Genomic DNA, 10,639 nt, shown 5'->3' on the forward strand with positions numbered 1-10,639 from the left:
TGAAACCTCCCTGTGTTCCTGATCCCTCTGAATGAAACCTCCCTGGTGCCCTGTGTTCCTGATCCCTCTGAATGAAACCTCCCTGGTGCCCTGTGTTCCTGATCCCTCTGAATGAAACCTCCCTGGTGCCCTGTGTTCCTGATCCCTCTGAATGAAACCTCCCTGGTACCCTGTGTTCCTGATCCCTCTGAATGAAACCTCCCTGGTACCCTGTGTTCCTGATCCCTCTGAATGAAACCTCCCTGGTGCCCTGTGTTCCTGATCCCTCTGAATGAAACCTCCCTGGTGCCCTGTGTTCCTGATCCCTCTGAATGAAACCTCCCTGGTGCCCTGTGTTCCTGATCCCTCTGAATGAAACCTCCCTGGTACCCTGTGTTCCTGATCCCAGTCAACAGAGGGGAGTTTGTTCTCATCTTCCCTCTGGAGATCTGAGCTGGAGGAGAGCGGTCAGAGGAGCATATATATATATATTTTTTAAACCCCGTACGGAGAGCTCTGGAAAAGGTTAGTTGGCGCTGAATGTCAGAATGTGGCATCCCAAAAGCTTGAACAGAGAAACTAAGAATCAATATCACTCGAGCAACAAAAACTGGGAACGCTCAGGGAGGAGACATAGGAAAGACTACTGAGAACTCTCAGGGAGGAGACATAGGAAAGACTACTGAGAACTCTCAGGGAGGAGACATAGGAAAGAAAACTGTGTGTGTTAATTAAAGATTCTCTATTCCAGCGGTTCCCAAGCTTCTTCAACTCAGGGCTCACTTAAGAATATCCAACAAATGTTATCAGCCCACATTTAACCATAAACAGTACGGAGGCTAAATAAAGTACTGATTGTTTTAATGAGAAAAGGAGCTGGTTATCAGTAACACACATACATGAGAAACTCAAAAGTGAGGGGCTCTCTGCAATAGGCAAATTAATAATTAATTAATAATAGCTATCCATTTAGTTGAATACTCGATTCTGATTGGTCGATTCAGAACATGTGACACGTTGTAAATCCAGTAGAACAGGATAATGTATAATGACCGTTGATAAGGGGGATCAAGAAAAAAAATAAAATCTTAATAATGAAATGTTTCCGCACAAATCATAATGTTTTGCAAATTATTTGGCATCCCACTTGCAATGCCTTCGCGGCCCACTAGGGGGGGAACCGCTGCGTGTTCGCCAGTCACACTGCAGTAATCAGAAGTGGGTTATTGTAAATCAGCTGCTCCACCTGCCATGGCCTTAAGGACGACCTTGCATGCGTCTCCTCTTTGATTAAAAGGAACCAGGATTAATCTGCCACCCATTGAGAAGAGGAGAGGAGGGTGGGGGGGTGATGAAGGCTGAGATAAAGCAGGAAGGAGTATTGATGCAGACAAGTAAACACAGAGATCAAAGTCAAAGAGGGGAAATACTTTTGTCAGAATACAGAGAGGGCAGGGGAACATCGATACCCTGCGAGAGATCGTGACGCAGGTTAAACCACGTCACCTCCATCGATGCAAAACATTATCCAAGGTCTAACAATTAAGATGATAGAGCGCCTCATTGTTTGGGAGCAATCACTAAACATGGGGGTCGAAGTGTCACCGTTTGAGGAGCCCGTGAGAGACTTTCAATGCCATACTCTGATACGATCAGATAACATCAGATAAGAAGTACTTCAAATGTTTGCGTTGCAGCAGCATAAACAGACCCATGTCTTTTTCTTTTCATTCTACATTAGAGAAATTAAAAGACTAGAAATGAACAATCATAAAATGTAAACATCTTAAATAGAAATGGATTCAAAAGGTATAAAATATACATGTTTTATTACCATGTATACTCTTATAACATGACAATGAAGTAGAGTTATAAGAGTTGTTTGAGCTAAATGCTAACGTCAGGATGCTAACATGCTCAGGTTCGGCAGAATCTATGTTCACCATCTCATTAACGGTGTCAGGATGCTAATGTGAGCTAACTGAAGGTATAAAGAAGTCCAGCTGAGATTGTTAGGGGACGTTATCTTTGCGAGTTTCTGCTGAAATCAAAAATAAGTATTGGACGTTGACATTTTAGGCTCATGATGGAGCTACTAAAAAAAAAGGGTTATCTTCGTCTCCATGTACTCGAAACTTCTCGTATGACCAAATGTTTTCATGAAAGAACAGATTGCTTACAGCAAAGCAGTGAAGGGCTGCCTCGAAATAGCTGGAGCAGTACAGAGATTTGAGCCTTTGTAGACCATTGACGTCCGATCTGCCAACAAAGCCACTAAAATTCACCAGGGGCCTATACTACGAGTCAGGATTTTTTCGTTTAGCAAGCTAACTTCAGGGATTTCCGGTCCTACCAAGCTGGTTCACTCTTTATCGGGCTAGATAACTTATGCTGAGCGGCTATCCTGCTCCGGAGCAGGATAGGTTCCAGGATAAGAGCTCAACTCAGTGAAAGCACTGCCTGCTGACCAATCAGAGCTCAGTGTGCAGAGGAAATACAGTTTAAACTGCCGTTGCAGGAAAGACGGCCGGCCAAAATCACTGACTGTGTGAACGTGAACATGAATAGAATATCACCTCCCATCTTCAGAGCAATCTGACTATTAGAACATTAGCGTTAAGAAAGCTTACTTAAATATCTGCCACAACATAAGTAACCGGATCAGAGTAACATTAAGTACAGTCCGCGGCATATCACATCATAATGTATCATCTCCTTATCTGAGTCAGCTGAGCCGTATCTGGCCGTGCAACACTCACAGTGTCACATACTGGATGCAGAAGGATTATTTGAAGCAACACATTAAGTTGAGGAAACACTCGAGTCAAATGTAATGAAAGTCAGATGGTGTCTTAGACGGGGCAGTGATATCATAAACCTGTTCATGTACGCATTCAAACACTTGTTCTGTTACCAGCTGTATTCACCTTGCAGGTGCAGCTATGTGGCTTTGATCCTGGATCAAGTGTTGAAGTCATGGATGTTTAAAGTTTAACTTCTTCATATGTCTAATATTAGAGTTGACTTTTCATTCAGGAAGTATGACGCTGCGCTGTCAGTACGCTTCTCCATGTTTGTGATTGGTCGAATGCTCCAGATACCACCCCTTTCATGTGACCACACACCTAACTAGATAGGACACGGCTGGCTTGAGCGATCCACTTGATAACCAGCGTCGTAGGACCGCTTAGCGAGAGCGCGTATGTTTTGGATTAAGTCAACTCAAAGATATCCAGGATATGTTGAACTAGATTAGTAGTACAGGCCCCTGTTCACTCTTACCTTCAACTCCCAATCCTCTAACCCCCCCCGCCCCTAGATAGATAGATAGATAGATAGATAGATAGATAGATAGATAGATAGATAGATAGATAGATAGATGGATAGATGGATGTGTAACAGAGTTATAAAGGTTGGTGTAAAATCCGGGTTAAATTGAATCACGCCATCTGGTGTTACAAACGCGTGCCTGCATTGTTGCAGCTTTGTTACCGCAATGGATTGTGGGAGATTCTCATACCGCGTGAGGATCTTTGAGAGTAAGGTGCTATTGTATTATGTCTGTGGACATTTTATTAGGACAATAACGTTCTGTTGTGTTTGTTTAGTTTCATGTTAGTCGTTTAATGCTCACAGCAACATGTTCTTTGTGTGATTGGCTATTTGTGTTCTATGATTTATTAATGTGATCGTCAATAGCTAATCTGAGCTAATAGGCTAACGTGAGCGTGGGGCTATCTCTCCTACAGAACGCAGCTCACGTGTTCTTTGTATGTTTTCCATTGACATGCAGGTATGTGAGTTTTGAACAGCAGTTTGTTTAATGTTTCACATTGTTTATACTACCACTAATGATCATTGTTGTGTTGTTGATTATTGGACACTTATTTTGTAAAGGAGATTTAGATACCGCGTGAGGATCTGTTGAGGAACGCAGCTCACGTGTTCTTTTTATGTTGTCCATTGAAACGCAGGTATGGAAATAAACTGAAGTAATCACCAGCTCTGAGTGGTCTGTTGCCGAGGGGACACTACACCGGGTTACAGATATATAGATAGATGGATGGATGGATGGATGGATGGATAGATAGAGAGATCAAGAGATCTAGAGAGTAGGGAGGAACAGGAACTCTTTAAAGATCCACAGAGTTATTCCAACAGACCCCGGGGGGAACATTGATACCTGAACTAAATCTCACGGTGTATCCCTCCCATGGTGGAGAACAGTTGTTCCTTCTGGAGAAAAATAAATGAACTGAAGACAGACTTTGACTTCTGCCGAGCTAAAAAGAGATCCATGACATTTGGGTTATTTGTGGTTGACCTATTATGAGGGAAAAGTTGATATTCTTAACAGTGGACCCAATTTAAAATGGGCTAATTGGCAATAGATAATCTGCAGGGATTTAAAGCGGCTGGTGTGTTGATGTGTGTTTGAGTTTGGAAAGAGAACCCTGACGAGGTGCTCCAGATGATTGCAGTGCTCATAATCCTCTATAATCCACCCTGATGTGAGATGTGGAGTCATGTGAACAATGCTCTGAGTTTACGGGACATGTAGTGCCGTCCCAGAGCCCCCGCAGTAATTAGCAGAACTCTTCAGAGACTCTGAGTCCTGCACAGGCTATTCATCATGGTGCACCTCTTTCTTTAAAATACATATTTACAGAATTATGTGGAACTTAATATCCATTACGCAACATTTAATTAAGTCCAAAATAAGTGAAGACACACATAATTCTGTCTATTGGATTCTTTGTTATGTTTTTTCTATCATTTTTTAAGTAAACCTCGTGGTGACGTGAAGTCATGTGACCGTGCTGTGGTTCCTTTAGCCTCCTTCGCTCCTCTCTCTAGAGTTTTAAATATGACAGAGTTTTTAGTTCACGTGATGCTGGTTGATGTCGGGTCCCTTTCTGCTTCCAGAGTTGCTTTCCTCACGTCTTCAGGCTGAATGGTGTCTCTTTAAAGATTAAACTCTCTCCATTTTGTCTCGCCCACGATGCCCAGCAAAGACCTTCTTCTCTTGAGCTGCTGGTGGAAACGTAGAAAACAAGGGGCTAAAGAAACCTGCACGTACCGGAGGAAACCAGGCTGTGAGTGGTTCAAGAGTCAAAGTGGTTAAACTACAGTGAAGGCTAAGAGTGCTCTTCAACATGTTTCACAGGAATCTTAAGGAGAGATTATAAGAACCGTTCAGCCTTATCTCCGAGCCTCGGGGCTAACAGGCCGATGCTCGGGTCGTCCCACGGTCAGACATCGATCCGCTGCAGACGAACAGGTGTCAGAGGTCCTTTCCTCCTCTCAAACACTCTGCTTTACATCAGAACCATCAGAAGGTCAACCTCACAGCGATAGAGCAGAGCGGAGCATGTTAAAGTATTGATTAGATGATGCTATCAGACCAACCTGGTCTCACCAGAATGCGTGACTCCACCACGACTCCTTAACACCGCATTGCGTGGTGGAGTCACGAACTTTGCTACATGTACGTGTCGGCACCACGCAAACAACCCCAATGTAAAGTGAATGAGGCTCCTTTGTCCGGGTGCACACACGCATTTCTAACGCCCAGCAGTGAGCTTTTATTCTATAAAACGTTTTTAAAATCTACTTTAAAGCTTATAGTAACTCACGGGAGGCTTATTTTATTTTATTTGTATTCATAATCATTTTTATTTTTCGTCAGAATGTAAAGATTACATTAGTTACGAATGTTTGTTCTCAAAAAACCGTGCATTGTGTGAAATACAACTGTGATTTTTATTAAATGAGTTTTTAAGGAAGGCCAGAGCTTCAGCTGTGTCAAATAGATTGTTCCCTTTAGTTAACGTTTTTCAAAAGATAATGATCATGTCCCCTTTGTTGTATTACGAGCGTCCATTCCCATTGGATAACGGAGAATTGTACACCAGGAAGTAAGTATTCTCCCTACTGTGGATTGATTTGACAGTGATATCTGCACTACTCATCAACTCAAAAACACCAGATTATCCTTTAATTACACAACATTGATTGATTTAAATTGTCTGCAATGCTTTTGTAATTTTCCCCTTCGATTTGGAGAAACAAATATTTGTTCACAGTTTAGGATGGCCGAAGACACTACACTACCCAGAATCAAAGAAGTTGATCTAGGTCTGGTGCTGAGGTTGTGAGAGGGGGGTTGTGTCTTGTCAAAGATGTTCGTCTTGTCATATTTTATATTTGTCTCATCGTGCTCAGTTGTTAGTCATGTTTTGGAAATATCTAGTTATTCAGACAGCTAACGGGGAAATATAGCCTCCCTTTGTTATAAGTTGTTGACGGTCCTGTCCTTCATTAATTTAACAATGAGCGAAGATCATCTGGCCCAAACTGGCCACAGGTTCTGGAGGTTGTAGATTTGGTTTCTGATGCTAGTTAAATACACCTTTCAGATAGAAACTACACTACTGTCCCCTGAGCATGCTTTATTAGACCTGCGGGAGTAACCGACTGTCCACACTGATCCTCATGCACTCCCAGAGCGTTGGTTGAATCACAGCCAGTTGTTCCACCAACACGTTCTCAGTCCCAACCCGTCACATGTTGACGGTCGGTCAGGGCCCCTCTCCGTCACTCTATTACAGACAGGGTACCCCTTGAGATTCATTTTTCAATGGGCAGGGCGTCCCATTGACCTTCATAGCCCTCCCATAGCGTTGATAATAGACGAGTTGGGATCGCGGCGCAATGCTCTCCGCAGATCCATTCTCACAGCGTATTCACAAAGTACACCGTAAAAGTACTTCAGCAGCTGAATTGAAAGAACAAACTGGAGAGACGGCTGAGTGACCGCAGTGCAAAATCGCTGTAGTTTAAATCTCCTAACAATGTTGTCCGTTTTAGACACAGGTTTGTTATATTTACAGCCCTTAATAACATTCATTCTCTGGGCTCAATGTGTGTCTTGGTCGTTTTCGTTGTGATCGCTAAATTCACCTTGTTTCCCCTTGTTTACAATATTATCACCGTTCCAAGCACACGAGTGCTTTTGTTTTGAAATCACTTCCGTGAGTTTGGCCCCGCCCCTCGCTCCAATGACCACTAGACCTTTTAGTAAGGTAAAAAGCAAAAAGGCCTCTCAGACGCTCTTCCGTTTTCTTGTTTAATAAAGAAAACCAATTGGACGGTACACGGATTCACAAAGAGCAGTCAGTTTATTCAGACTGCACGCTCTTACTTTAAAACACTTGAGATGATACTCACATGTTTTGTTCAGCAGGACGTCTCATGTTGATGACATTGAGTCGCCTCATTTAGACGCTTGTTAGCAACCCCCGTTTTAAAATCCGACAGTGGGGTATTTACTGAAGTATGTCGTAGAGGAAAACATCCAAATCTCTTCAGCTCGTGTTAACCACAGACCTCATTTCAGGATAACATCCACTCTATTGGCTGACATGCATAAATCCCACACCAGTGGAAAGCTGAGACTGAGACCTATCCATCGACACCAGGATTCTAAAGACTGAGTCTGAGTCCTCTTCAGATGACCTTGGTTCTGTTATGACGCTTTCTAGAGGTTGAATCAAATAGGCAGGAATTCCACTTTGTTTTCTACGGGCTACTTCCCCCCCACAGTGTTCTACTTCCTGGAGAGTGTGGTGATTCCTGGGATCTAGAGAACTTCATAAAGCTTAAAAAAAGCTATATATTTCAGTATTCAAATGTGTATAAGGAACACAGGTCACGAACAGCTAGAACCATACCATGCTTTCCACTCTTCGTGTTTACAAAGGGTTAAAACAGTATTCAAATAATACAAATCTGTCAATAAAAGACAATTTCATAAAGGCGTAATATTCGTTAGGCATAATAGAAACATTTATTAATTAAAATACAAATTCAAGAAAGGGAATAAGAAAATATGAATAATAAAAATATAAAAACATACTCCTTAAGATAATCAGTTAATGTAAGCATCCCATCAGAATATGTATAAGTCAAAACAGATGTGGCTCTCAGAGCAACACGTTCTCACTCCCAACCCGTCACATATTGACGGTCGGTCAGGGCCCCTCCCCGTCACTCTATTACGGACAGGGTACCCCTTGGAAGTCAGTTTCAACGGGAAGGGCGTCCCATTGACTTGCATAGAGCTCCCTGAACGTTGATAATAGACGAGTTGGGATCGCGGCGAAATGCTCTCCGCAGATCCATTCCCAAAGCGTTTATCAACCTTTTTCTAACTCAGTATCAAGCCAAAGAGAAAAGCAAGCAAACTCGGAATTAAGTATTATTTTATTTTTAAAAAATGGTTTCGGATTTCACATCAACAGGAAGTCCGGTTAACTAAAATGTCCGTGCGGAACAATACCCCAACCCATAGATCCGTGGGTGGATAATGTCAATCACCACATTACACACATCCATTCACATTTAAATTTAAATGTACATTAAAGTATTTTGTGAGGCCTTCTAAAATGTTTTTAAATATAATTAGGGTTGTAGTTGAAGAGTTTGTAAATTATTGCGTTGCCTGGCAACCACAACCACAACCACACACATGGATTAACATCAGTTTAATACATGAGTGTAGCCTTTGTTTCTGCTAAAAGAGGTGTCGACCAGCTGGGGCAACAAGAACATCGGCGAAATCGAGTGTGACTATTAAAAAATAAATAATTATTATATTAATATTGACAATAACAACCGACCGTCGGGGTAGCATTTGCCGGGGAGTGTTCTCATTGCGTCTATTATCAACGCTATGGGAGGTCTATGAAGGTCTATGGGACGCCCTGCCCGTCGAAAACTGACTTCCAAGGGGTACCCTGTCCGTAATAGAGTGAATGGAGGGGCCCTGACCGTCCGTCAATATGTGACGGGTTGGGAGTGAGAACGTGTTGGTTCCACATATCCACGGTTTCATCATCACACCACACATCATCTCTGGAGGAAAGGCCTGACATCAGAGTGTTCAACACATTCAAGCAAGGAGAGAGTTTAACCCACATTAGTGTGTGTGTGTGTGTGTGTGTGTGTGTGTGTGTGTGTGTGTGTGTGTGTGTGTGTGTGTGTGTGTGTGTGTGTGTGTGTGTGTGGTGTGGTGTGGTGTGTGGTGTGTGGTGTGTGGTGTGTGGTGTGTGGTGTGTGTGTGTGTGTGTGTGTGTGTGTGTGTGTGTGTGTGTGGTGTGGTGTGGTGTGTGTGTGTGTGGTGTGTGGTGTGTGTGTGTGTGTGTGTGTGTGTGAAGCTTCAGAGGCTTCAATAATTAACAGGATGGATTAGCAGCGATGCTAAATATCAGGAAGGCTTTGCACGACACAGAAAGCATAGAGAAGTGGCAGCACTGCCTTGCTCAAGGGCAGAAGCCCCTGTTAGATCAGTGTTTTTCTGCTGGATCTGAATCAAACAGATGACATAAAACACTTGCAAAATGAAAAATGTATTTGCAGTTTTATTTTTAGCAGAGCACTTTGCAGACATGGAGTCTGTGCTCTCGCTCAGAGGCGCCCTGTAGTCACGATGAAGCTCAGGGAGGAAGACTTCCTCTACCTTCTCTCAACTCTCTGTCACACTTTACATTTGTCTTTTTACATTTTTGAATGTAATTTGTCTTCCCCTTCATCCCATCCACCGGAGCACCAGGTCATTTGGAGAGGAGCTTCATCTGCAGCTATAATGTTCCAAAAACTCCTCCATCAGAGAAACCGCTTCAGAAAGGATGCAGATATAAAAACCCAAATGTTCCAAATGAAGAAAGATCTCCAGAGTAAATGAAGAATTGCACGGTGGAAAATAACGTATCTATAGATGCGGATTTTGTTAAACTAATACGTTTGCGCTGTGGACCAACACTATACATTGACGGGGAAGGGGGTAGCATTAAAGATAACACCATTAAACAGTTAGACAAAATAACAGAAACAATATCGATAGCAGCGTCCCTAGCAACCACCTTTGTAACAATGAAAACGTTCTATGGACGCAATTTCCTGAAGTAATCTTCGTAATAACTAGAAAACTAAAGATCATCTACATACACTGCACACATAATCTGAAATAACAACTCATATTTCTCGCATCAAATGACATCAAAACGCATTTTAATGGCCAAACTAACTTTAAAACAGGCATTTTCCACCGAGAATAAAACGAACGTCGGCCATGTTTTCATTTCTGCAGGGAGAAATTTGAAGATCATGTGACATAGACGCCAGCCATTGGAATGAATGGTGAAAAAAAAACGTGGTTTGTCAAACAGAGCACATGGTGTGGTCCTAAACAATAGCTGGGGATTCTGGGTAGTGTAGTGTCTTCTGCCATCCTTTACTCTGAAAAAATATTTGTTTCTTCGAATCGAAGGGGAAAAATACAAAAGCATTGCACACAATTTAAACCAATCAATGTCGTTTAATTAACAAGGATAATCTGGTGTTGTTTAGTCGATGAGTAGTGCAGATATCACTGTCAAATAAATCGACAGTAAGGGGAATACTTACTTCCTGGTGTACAATTCTCCGTTACCCAATGGGAATGGACGCTCACATTGCCTTTAAGGGCAGCCGACACAAACGAATGCCGTGCTTCCATGAGCGTCAAATCCCGCCGCAGATGGGAATACATTGCAATCAGTTGAAAGCTATTTGCGTCCCTTTATGAAGCTGAAGGAGCCTAGGAGCGTCACAACTGCAC

This window comes from Notothenia rossii (assembly GCF_949606895.1).
Source record: "Notothenia rossii genome assembly, chromosome: 5".
NCBI classification, from domain to species: Eukaryota; Metazoa; Chordata; class Actinopteri; order Perciformes; family Nototheniidae; genus Notothenia; species Notothenia rossii.